Consider the following 12,259-nt stretch of genomic DNA (forward strand, 5'->3'; position numbering starts at 1 on the left):
CTACTAATGAATTCTCTAAGCTTTTGTATGTCTGAAAATATATTTATTGTTTTATTTTTGAAAGTGTTTTCCCTGAGCATAGATTTAGAGATTGTCAGAGTTTGCTATATTTTGTTTTTATATTCTCTTCACACAGTGGATTTCCAATCAAAAACAATGCAATGCCTTGTGGTTTTTTGGTCTACATTATTTCTAATGAGAAATCTGCTGTAATTCTTTACTTTGTCCTAAGTGTATAATCTGCCATGCTTCTCCAGATGCTTTTAAAATGATTTGCCACTGATTTTAAGCACTTTTATTAAAATGTCCCTTGGTGTAATTTTCCTCATGATTCTTGGGGTTGGGTTTTGTTAAGATTCTTAGTATCTGTGGGTTCATAGTTTTTATCCATTTTGGAAAGAGTCCGTCCATTGTTTCTTTCCCCCTTTTAAGTTGTTCTCTTTTCCTTAGAGGATTCCAATTATGTTTATATTAGATCGCTTGGCTCTCTCCTGCAATTCACTGATGCTTTACTTTTTCTTTTTTGTTTTTTTAATTTGTGTTTTACATGGGATTTTTTCTATTGTTGTGTGTCTAGGTTCACTCATCTTTTCTTCAGGAAAGTCTTATCTGGCATTAGTCACATCTTTGTGTGTTCTTCATCCCAGATATTTTAATTTTCACATCTAAAAATCCAACTTGTATTTTTTATATCCTCTTATGTCTCAGATTGTTCAACATTTTCTCTAATTCTTCAAAAATATAGAAAACATAACATCATCTGCTCACCAAATCCTTATGGCTTCATTTTCAGTCACTTTCCCATTTGTTCACCTAGTAATAATTGGAATGCACTTATATAAAATAATTATTTAGTTTATTAAGAATTGAAATCCACATTTAACTATACATCTTATATTTTATCTGGCATTCTTAAGAGCAAACTTCATGTCATGACATTTTCTAAACTTTTCAATAATTTAATGTTTATTTATTTTGAGAGAGAGAAACAGAGTGTGAGCAGGTGAGGGACAGAGAGATAAAGGGAGACACAGAATCCAAAGCAGGCTTCAGGCTCTGAGCTGTCAGCACAGAGCCCAAGGTGGGGCTTGAACTCACAAGCTATGAGATTATAACCTGAATGAAAGTCAGATGCCCAACTAATTGAGCCACACAGGCACCCCCATTTTCTAACTTTTTTTTATCAACTTTACTTACCTACTTAACAGTGATTACAAATAAACTTCCCATAACCTCTTTTACCCATTGGCTGATAATCTGTATTCTCCCACCAGAAGGGAAGTTTTGTGAGGGTGAATATATCTGTTTTTCCACTGCGGTTTTGCTTATAACAATGCCAATATAAAATTGGAATTTTCTTAATACTGGCTGAATGAATGAATGCATGAATGAATAAACAAATATTTGTTTAATTAACTAATTAATTAGTTAATCTTGTAGGAAATTTTTTTCTGAAAGATAAGATGACAGAGGAGAGACGGTAGGAGAAAGTAAAGCAGAGGTTGTATAAATCACAGTGCTTTGTTTTATTTTACATCATCTTCCACTTTCATGATTACATTTCAGAAAATATTATTTAGAAGTGGACAGTGATATATTTTGTGGTTTCCTGGCCACTTAGTTTTGAGCTAAATGTCCTACCAGAATCTATCATATAATGAAATGAACCATTTGTTCTGCATTTCATTTATTTTTGTTCTCCAAAATGTACATTTTCTGACTTATTCTGCAAACTGCTTTTCTTTTTCTTATACTAGAAGAGCTTTAAAGAACTTGACTGCTTCATCTTCTGATTCAAATTGAAGGGTGGCTGGAAGGACAGTTTTGTACACAAAACAAAGGCTGATGTTTTAATTTTCTTTCCCTTGTTCCTGTGAAAGTCAATTCTGTAAATCCTGCTATCTAGGTAATGAGACTTGTGAGCTTGGGTTACACTTAAGGATTCCACAAAGAGAATATTATATTACACTTTCTCTCTCTAGTTCCTAAATGTTGGCATTGATATTACCAGGCAGCATAAAGATATCAATCATCAAAAAGTTTATCGACTGTTCAAAATAGTTCTATCAATATCTAATTTGCTGTCTGATCTAATGCACAGTCAGCCAGTACAATGCCAACATACTGGCTCTGTCTCTCAGGATATGTCATCCTTCCTCTATAGACAGTGAGAAAGCCTTAAAGTTATCCTTGGACCCTTCGCACAGAGGGATCCTCTTTATGTACTAGAATGGAAAATATTTTTTGAAATATAACTTTTCTGTTCTTGTTGCTCTACAGTCTATATCTTAAGAGTTTAAAATGATTCATAGCACTTGCCCCAAGTTTTACATTAAAATAATCAGGTGTTTTTAGGGGTGCTTGGGTGGCTCAGTCGGTTGAGCATTCGACTTTGGCTCAGGTCATGACCTGATCTCATAGTTCATTCATTTGAACCCCATGTCAGGCTCTGTGCTGACAGCTCAGAGTCTGGAGCCTCTTTGGATTCTATGTGTATCTCTCTCTGCCCCTCCTCCGCTTGTACTTTCTCCCCCTCTCTCAAAAATAAACTTTAAAAAATTTTAAAAAATAATAATCAGGCATTTTAAAAGCATCCTATAAAATTGTTATCGCTGAACTCATGAATAACAAACTCTGGCTGCACATTCATTATAAAATCATGTCCATTTACAACAGTGTATCTAACTCTCTCTTTGCAGCTGTGACTTTCAATGTGAAATGGCTCCTCAAAGGGACAATTTGGGGAAGAGTCAAAAGTAGCTTCTATTCCTCCCAGGGTTCATATCTGACTCCAAATCCTTCTCTTATATACCTTTCTGGTTTTTCTTCATTTATATAGCCACATTCTATTTCTTCCGTGGGCAGAGGGAACTCTACCCAAAATAATTAGCAGTAACTTATATTTTAGTGGAAACAGTCTTGTACTATACATAAATGGCTCAGCATACCAAAAAGGACAGTTCAGTCACTTACTGATTCTCATTCACCAAGTACTTATTGATCATTGATATAGGTATGGTTCACTTAGCCTAATTTTAGTCAACATGGAGAAAACAACCAATCAACAGAGATCTGATCCTGCATTCATGAAGTCTTTGGCCTAATGGCAGAGAAGCCCAAAAGTTCACAGTCTAACAGTTAATCTGAGCTTGCCACATCTTTTATTATATGCATCCCATTTTCTCCTGTCGCTGGACATACTTTGAAAGTGTTTTGGATTTTAGAAGTCAAGTTTGGGAGCATGTTAAATCTTTCAAGACTATTAACTATTGAGCACAGAAGGAAAATGTAGGAGATTTAATTCCTTTTTCTCCAACCTCCTTGTTTACTTTTCATTCTCTTTATTCCTCTCAAGTGAAAGAGCAGAGAGCATCAGCATTATAGATACACTACAAAACCTGAGGGCAAAGTTACATCTTAGCCATCTTTATGTAAATCATCCTGCAGTATAATGAGAGCTGAACAAAACATGGGAGAGAACAGAAGCTGATGGTAAGGGGTTTTTCTTTCCTGCACTGCTAATAAGAAACTTAGTCATTATTTAAAATATTCTTCAAGCCCCAGTTTCTTCCCTCAGTGACAACAAGAACACTTGCTCCTTGGCTGGGACCAGTGCATTTCAGAAACCTTATCCGAAGGAATATACGTATAACATAGGCAGACGCCCAGGCTATCAGTAGAAAGGATTATGGCACAATTATCACATTTAAATACTGACTAAAATAGTATACTTCCTGCCAAAACTCAGAAAATATAGATCTAAGATCCCCAGGGTAGTTTGGAGGGCAGTTACATTTAATAAAAGCCTGACCTTTCTAAAGTAGGAAAATGAGAAGGCCCTAGGGACTGTCAGTTCAGAAGGAAGATTCCTACTAGGGAGAACTGAGCAGTAGCAATTTCCGGATATAGACCTCCAAGTAAAAAGCTGGCCATTATAGCATGAAAGTTGCTATGCTGCTTTTTTAATTCAAAAACAAAACAAAGCAGATCAGCAAGTATTATATTAGAGCTCGGTGAGCTTGCTACTGCTGCCTCCAAAACTCAGTGGCTTACCACAGCAATCATGAATGCTTTTCTCCCATATTTGAAGGTCAGGTGGCATTGGATGATCTAGGTTGAGTCTGGCTCAGGCTGTTTGCCTCCTGTCTGTGTGACATTTGTGCCCCTCCGGGGACCAGCAGGCCAGCTGGAGTGCACCTTTGTCATAGAGATGCCAGAGTACAAGAGTACAAGGGAGACCCCAGGCCTTCTAAATAAGGAGGGGGACTGAAGGAGCATGGTCTACTCCAAAGTTGAAGTCAATAAAATATACTCTTCTTCTTGAGGGATGGAACTGAACTAAATAGAAGGAGAAATGAAAAAGTACCGGTTGGCACAATCTTCCTAGGAGCCACCATAAATTTTTGTGTTCTATCTCCTCTTTAGAGACCTAAATTGGCCTTTGATTTCTAGCCAAATCACATTAAGATAGTATTCGTTTTCTATTGCTGGTGTGAAAAATTATGACACACGCAGGGCCTGTCAACAACACAAGTTTATTGTATAACAATTCTGTAGGACAGAAGTTTGACACAGTCTCACTGGGTTAAAGTTAAGGTGAAGGTAGAGTTGCGTTCCTTCTGGAAGCCCCAGGACAGTTTCCTTGCCTTTTCTAGAGTTTACAGGCTGCCTGCATTCTTTGGTTCAGACCCTTACTCCATCTTTAAAGGCAGTGAATTCAGATTGAGTCTTTTTCATACTATCATTTCTCTGCTTCTTTTCTGCCTCTTTCTTTCCCTTTTAAGGAACTGTATAATAGCATCTATCACTTACCCGCATAATCCAAGATAAAGACCTTATTGTAATGTCAGTTGATGTGCATCCTTCATTCTATCTGCAGAGAAAAGTAATTCTCTTTTGCCATGTAAACTAGCTCTTCACAAGCTCCAAGAATTAGAATGTGGACTTTCCTTTAAAGGAATATAAATACTGGCACTCTCTCTCTCTGTCTCTCAAAAATAAATAAAAAACATTAAAAATTAAAAAAATAAAGGAACATAAATAAATAAATAAAGGGGCATTGATCTACCTACTGACCAGGAAAAATTTCTCACAACACTTGTTAAAGAACAGTAAGGAATGCTTTATCCAACGGTGCAGGTACCAGGGGATTTTGTAATAGGGAAGAGAGACAGGGCTCAACTCTGAATACAACGAGGAAAATATACCCCAAGAATGGGGTAGGGGTGAGTGGAGGGAACAGCACTGAGAGGAAACATCAGGGGGTAAGGGTAGATTTCTGTCTATGTCGCCTAGCTGGATTGTGGATGAAAATAGACCAGCGTGATGGGCCATTCCCTGGGGATGGTAGAGCATGAGGGACTCCCCTGAATGTCCAGGGTGGGAGATTCTAGCTCAATTCCCTTAGAATTCTTACTAAAACGGGGCCTTGGAAAGGGACCAAAAGCCAAAAGTCAGAACCCAGTTAAGAAGACGACTCAGAGAAGCCTGACTGGAATTTGTTCAAGACGGGAATGATACCACTTGATATTACTAATTGCTCCTGAGAAACCAAAGCATATATGTTCTTGGATGTTGATCAAGTGTTTCATAGGCCATGCTGTGTCCTAGATTATTTCTTAAATAACATTTACTATTATTTTGATTATGCAAATAAATTGAGTTCCTAGTGAAAATTTTTATAAACAGAAATAACTAAATAGAGTCATGCATCAGCTTGCCAGGTAGATAGCTACGTGCAATACTTTGTATGCAAAATACATGTTTATATTTATTTCAGTCTCATTCTCAGCAAAGCATAATTGGTTAATGATGGACTGATGGAATTATTCCTGATGCCATTAGGGAAGGATTAGGAAACAAGGAAACATGAAGACAGACCGAAGTTTTGTGTGTGGGAGTAGAGTGTCATGCCTTTGAAAATATAATCATCTGGAGAAAGGAGAGTCTGTTACTTATTGCAACCATGTTTCCAACTGTAAACTCTTGCCTTTGTTTGCCCCTCCCTACCTGCAGTTTCAGGTGAGCATGGATGTCTAAGAGATGGGGTGTGGAGTGCTGTGTTGGGCTTGCTGTAACAGCAAAATCCAATATGAACTTTACCATTTAGCCATGTTGCACAGGCTAATATTTTTCATAGGATTTATGAAAAATACCCTTCTTCTTTTCCCCATTTAAAAAAATGTTTATTTAGTTTTGAGAGAGCGAGAGAGAGAGAGAGAGAGAGAGAGAGTGTGTGTGTGTGTGTGTGCGCGCGCGCGCGCGTGCGTGCGGGTGTGTGAGTAGGGGAGGAGCAGAAAGAGAGGGAGACACAGAATCTGAAGCAGGCTCCAGGCTCTGAGCTGTCAGCACAGAGCCCAACACAAGGCACTAACCCAAGAACCCTGAGATCATTACCTGAGTGGAAGAGTGGATGTTTAACCGAGGCTCCCTTCTCCCCGTTTTTCTAATTTAGCAAACCCATTCCTCAAAGGAGCATAAGCCAATTGCAGAAATGTAATGGCAGTTCTGTGGTGAGTTATACCAACTGTATCATTAATGTGGTACGGAAGAGACAAGGAACATTTTCCAGCAACTAGTTATTATCTATGGGAGCTTGAGTCTCCGATTCAAAGTAACAGAACACAAATGAAAATGGTATCTTATTCAGTTTTTTGGCTACACAACTAAACATGATAACTGAAAGATGATATAAATCACTGCTCAGATATTAGAAAGCATAGAACATAACAGCTGGGGTACAGTATTCACGTAGGAACAATCCTCATTTTAATTATTTTTTCATATGTACTTTTCAACTTATTCAGATAGCTTTTTAGAAATAGTCTTGCCTTTAAAAATTTTATAATCAAATGTATCAATTTAACATAACAGAGATATGAATAAAGTACTCTGAAAGAAAAGAGTAGTTCATTGTCCCTGAAGGTAGCCCGCTTAAAATAGTTTCATAAAACCCTTATCTTCGGGGCTGTGATGAGAATAAAGATTTTTTTGGTTCTCAACACAGGCAGTTGTAAGCACTGCTTCCAGAGTACTGCTTTTCAACCTCAAAATGTAAGCCCAGTGAATATATGAATTAACAGCGGTGAATATATATACATGTGTAATCTGGATATAATTCTTTTTGGAACAAGATATAAAGAATAGATTCAGGTCCTCACTGCTTCCTGTGACTTTAGCCAAGTCAATTACCCTCCGAATATCTCTCTCTTCCCTCCTCCTCAAAGGGAAGGCACAGAATCAATGGCTTTCAAAATCTCCTAATTGCTCTTTCATTGCATTTCTTTTCTGTGATTTGCTCTTCGGTTTCCCAACCTGGAATCTAAGACATAGTGATAAAGTATTCTCCACGACACATCTGCATGTCTGGCATCAGCTTTTGTCCCAGACCATTGCTTTTAAGGATGTCTGTGCAGGAAACAACAGCCTCGGAAGATAGATATTGTGTCACCTTCTGGAGAAAAAGGGGGATTTGTTTCTGGCTAGAATAATAAAGATGATGACTCCCTCTGGGGCAAATTTGAGCAGTTTGCTACCAACCCCTTTGGAAGACTGTAATGTCCTGGGTTCAGGGTTCCTCAGCTTTGGCACAAACTCACTGTGTGTGCAGGATTCATGTTGGCCTCTATCTGCATCATTTCCATGGGACTTGAGAAGAGGGTCCAATGTGATGCTATCTGCTGTGCATTATGTATTCTCCTCTCCTCTGACTGCATAGTCATGTGTCTTCTCCCAGTATCTATGAAACCATGGCAGACTTATCGGTTAACGTGCAAGTAAGGAAAAACCTTCAAAAGCTTCACAATTTTTGACAAATTCTTGCACCTTCCAGAAATTTCTAGAGGGAAAAGATAGTTTTTGTTTAGGGCCATCCATGTCTTGATATGCTCCTTGTTTAGAAAACCCTTGGGGCAGTAAGTAATTTTCATTACTTGGGCTTGAGCAATACTTTTTGTTAGTTTGTTATGCTGAAATGCACACACTCCAAAATCTGAGTGATTTACACAATAGAAATTCACTTCTTGCAAATTTAATTTTTAAATGAATGACTCTTTTCTATGAGGGACTAAATGATCATTCCAGGATCTAGACTGATTGCATCTAGGCTCTCCAAGCGCATGCTGGGACACTGTAGTCCTCTGCGCTTAGTTGGTATGAACGTCAAGGGTGTTAAGCCATCACGGAGGTTTACTATGGGATCAGAACTAGAAGTGCTAAAAATCACATTTACTTGCTTCCTGTCGCTCACTACTCAGTCTCATGACCATATAAAGGAGCTGGGAAATATAGTCTGAGTGTATATCAGGGAGATGAAAAAATGGTGACCAGCTAATCTGTCTCTGCCAGAGCTAGGTGAAATTTGCCCCTCTATTTCTGAAGTTTAGGATAATTGGCATGTAGAATATCCTTAATATATCATTCATAAGCTTAATTATGTCTCAAACTGCCAACTTCCATTTATTAAAATGATTATTATAACTTCAAATATACAACAGAATAATGTTTGTATATTCACATAACAAAAATAGATTTTTCCTTAAGATAATATTTCAAATACTATTCAGTATTTTCCCACCCAAGTTGTTGGGAATCAAACCCAGATCAGTTATAGCATGTGCTCACCGAGCTAGAACCGTGGGATAGAAGAACCAATCACTGAACAATTGCATGAATGGAGTATAAGAATTCAGCTCAAGAAACCACCAGCTTCTCCAGAGCTTAACGCAGGATGCAGATGACAGTGATCCAATGGAGAGTCTAATTCAGTGAACGATAAGGTATTGCTAGAGAGGGAGACTATTGTCTCATTATGCAGTGAAGGTAGTGCTGCATTCTGGGAAATGAATTATTACAAAATATCTCAGTGATTGAGATAAAAAACATTGCTTGAAGGATTTTCTGTGGTGATCCTAGGTATCCCTTAAACCTGAATGCATATTTGTCCAGTTGTTGATAGTAAATCTTATTTACATTTGTACAGAAACTTTAGAACCATCCTGAACTCTTTCCCTGCCTTTTCCCCAAATGTCAACTCCTCATTCATCTATCTCCAATATCATGGTGCAAACTCTCTTTACAGCTCACCCTACAAGTGGCACCTGCCCCCAGTTGTTCTCATTCCAATACCCAGCGTCCATGGCTCCTAATGCTAATGAACTGATTTTGTCCTAAAATGCAAATATTGCTTCATTCTTTTAATTTAAACTGATTAATGCAGTGAAGAATAAAAATTAGTTTTCTTAGTTAAATAGAAGACGTTCTTTGAAATTTGCCGTCTGTTCATTGTTCTACCTTACTCTTGTCACTCCCTAGCAAACACGCTTCCTTCTAGTCAAACAACACTATTTGCAGTTTTAAGAACATCCTTCTTCAAACTATTGTGCTTTTGCACAGGCTGCTCTATCTCCCTGAAAAGACTGTTCTTCTGTTTTCTATCAGATCATTCTTCATTATCATTTAAATCCTGGCTTAAACTTTTTTTTTTCAGGACAAATATCACATTCCCAAGCCCCTTTAGAAATTTATTTCCTGAATTCCTAAAAACCACTGCGCAAGCTAAATACAATACATTTACTTGTACTACTATTGTCATTTTTGTTTTCTTTCCTCCACTAGGCTTTAATCTCTTTGGAAAGGCACCCTGTTTTATTTTACTTAAAAAGGAGGTACACATTGTTTCAAGATTAGGAAAAATCTCTCATCCAAAAAGGTATTAATCAGTCATTGTTTGACACTCAAAACTTATTACCCATAGAATCAATTTTGAACACTTCAAAGATGTTTTTTACAAAAGGTACTTTCCTGGAGAAATTAAAGCTTTTAAGAAAGATGTGAAGCACATTTTAAAACACATACTAAAGGTTTCTAGAGTTGAACTGTAGTTTCTTTGAATGTGACATTGGACAGAGATTGAGTCATAATGGGAACCCATGAGTTTTTCATAGTCACACTTGAAGACTTCCAAATTAGAGTTACACTAAAGGTTAAAATTAGAACTGTACTTTAGATTAAAATAATTAGCTCCTACTACTGAATTAGGGTATGTATTCATCATGACTTCCTAACTATTAGATTCATGGTATTTGACACATACATTTTTCAGACATGAGACTTTGTGTTTCTTAGTGTTTAATAAAAGACTTAAGAAATATATTGGTACAAATGCTAACATGAGAAGTACAATTTTGCAGTATAATGTGCCCTTGAGGGCTGAGAAAACTGATTGATATGACATTAAATATGCAGTGTAAATTTGCAAATCAGAAACTTAGCTTTATCTAGGTTATTGTCTAGAGTCCTTTTGGATGGAGAAAAGAGATAATCAGATCTTCTCATATTTCTTCACCGCTTCTGCCTAGACCAGGCAATCGGCCATAGATATTCTAAGAATTTTGCCATGTTGTGGGACATGCAATCAAACAGCATTTAAAACTACTGTAGCACAAGTGACTAAACGAAGCTAGAGCAATTTCAAGAGAATACTGTGACAAGAAGAGAAAGGGACTTAGAACCATTGTTAGAAAATTCCACTTGCAAATTTTCAGAAATAGCAGTTTTAGTAGAAGACCAGGGCTAAAATCGAGGTGAGTCTAGAACTAGGGGAATTCATAGATACAAAGTTATAAAAAACATCAGGTCTTCACCTTCTATACAGAGAGATAAGCTATCCCTGAAGGCTATGGGGATTCTTGTGTCTAGTTTATAAACATCCATTACAGAGAAAAAGCCACTATGACTTTTTTAGAACTATAATATAATTACTCTAGACTTTCTAAGCAACTCTTTAGGGATGTGGAACATAACTTGAAGTTTTGGAATTTCTGTAATAGTTCATAGAGCACTAATTCATTGCCACGTAGAAAGCTAAAAATGAATAATATATTCTAAGTAACAGAGAGAAAGCAAAAATTAGCCATAATTTACAATAATTATACTGATGGTAGACTTTCAAAAGCATAATTTATTCAAGATACTATGGAATAATTTCTTTAAAATGCCCAGAGAAAGTCCCTAACTTCAAATTTTATACCCAGTTAAACTAACTTAGAGGAATGACAGTGAAATAAAGATGGTTTAAGAGGGAAAAAAACCTGACAGAATTTATCATAAATAGACTCTCACTTAATAAATTCCAAAAATGTATATTATGAAAATAGAAAATGATTCTAAGAGAAAGGTGATATGAGAAAAATAGTACGTAAAATATAAATAAATGTTGAATTATAATAATAGTAATATTTAATTAGTGAGGTTTAAAGAAAACAATATTGAATCAAAATACCAAATATACCTGCAAACATTTTGGTTTTAAGCAACAAACAGAATTTAAATACTGTAAGTTTGCTGGACACCTGGGTGGTTCAATCAGTTAAGTGTCTAACTCTTGATTTCAGCTGAGGTCATGATCCCAGGGTCATAGGATGGGGTGCAGGGTCCAGATCCACTCTGAGTATGGAGCCTGCTTAGGATTCTCTCTCCCTTCCCTTCTGCCCCTCTCCCACATTCTCTGTCTCTCTCTTATTTCTATGTCTAAAATTAAAGAAGATGAGAAGAAGAAGAAGAAGAAGAAGAAGAAGAAGAAGAAGAAGAAGAAGAAGAAGACGACGACGACAAAAGAAAAAAATTCTTGGCCCATATAGATTTCAAGACAAAATAGAATAAATATTCAGGTGATTTGGTCTTTAAAAAATTCTTCTAGAGATGAAAATAAGAATATAACCTTATAACTATAACCTTAACACTATAACTGTCTTAGTCCACTTAGGCTACTGTAACAAAATACAATTGATGAGTGGCTTATAAAAAACAGAAATGCATTTCTTACAGTTCTGTAGTCTAAGAAATCCAAGATCAAGGTGTCAGTAGTTGCAGTGAGTGGTGAGGGCACATGTCCTTATTGGTTGGTTTCTTTTCATTGTGATCTCATGTGACTGAAGTGGTGAGGATTCTCTCTGGGGTCCCTTTTATAAGGAGACTAATCCCATTCATGACTTAATAGCTTCACAAAGGCACCATATGTAAATAACTTGCACTGGAGATTGTGTTTTACCATATAAATTTTGGGGGGATATTTTTAGCCCACTGCAATAAACAAGCAACAACTGTCCATGAGTTTAAGTGTATACATACATAAATTTTGGCTGTGACTACAAATGCAAAAATAGTATATAAAATACCAGCAAACTGAATACAGCAATATATTATTGAAAAAATATGACAAAATTGGATTTATCCAGAGAATACACCAATATTTATCAGA

General features: G+C 36.7%; 1 long non-coding RNA gene across 4 annotated transcripts in view; it reads right to left on the reverse strand.

Annotated features, from left to right (window-relative positions):
• Positions 1-11,919, reverse strand: part of LOC115278510 — a 112,868-nt gene extending 100,949 nt beyond the window's left edge. For 3 of the 4 annotated variants that reach the window (XR_003903006.1, XR_003903008.1, XR_003902944.1), the window contains exons 1-2: positions 11,825-11,919; positions 7,599-7,738 (exon numbers count right to left, since the gene is read on the reverse strand). This is a non-coding gene — a long non-coding RNA (uncharacterized LOC115278510). The remainder of the gene's footprint in view (positions 1-7,598; positions 7,739-11,824) is intronic. The other variant, XR_003902983.1, reaches the window with a different exon arrangement.
• Positions 11,920-12,259: the final 340 nt, after the last annotated feature.

Source organism: Suricata suricatta, chromosome 1, assembly GCF_006229205.1.
Source record: "Suricata suricatta isolate VVHF042 chromosome 1, meerkat_22Aug2017_6uvM2_HiC, whole genome shotgun sequence".
NCBI classification, from domain to species: domain Eukaryota; kingdom Metazoa; phylum Chordata; class Mammalia; order Carnivora; family Herpestidae; genus Suricata; species Suricata suricatta.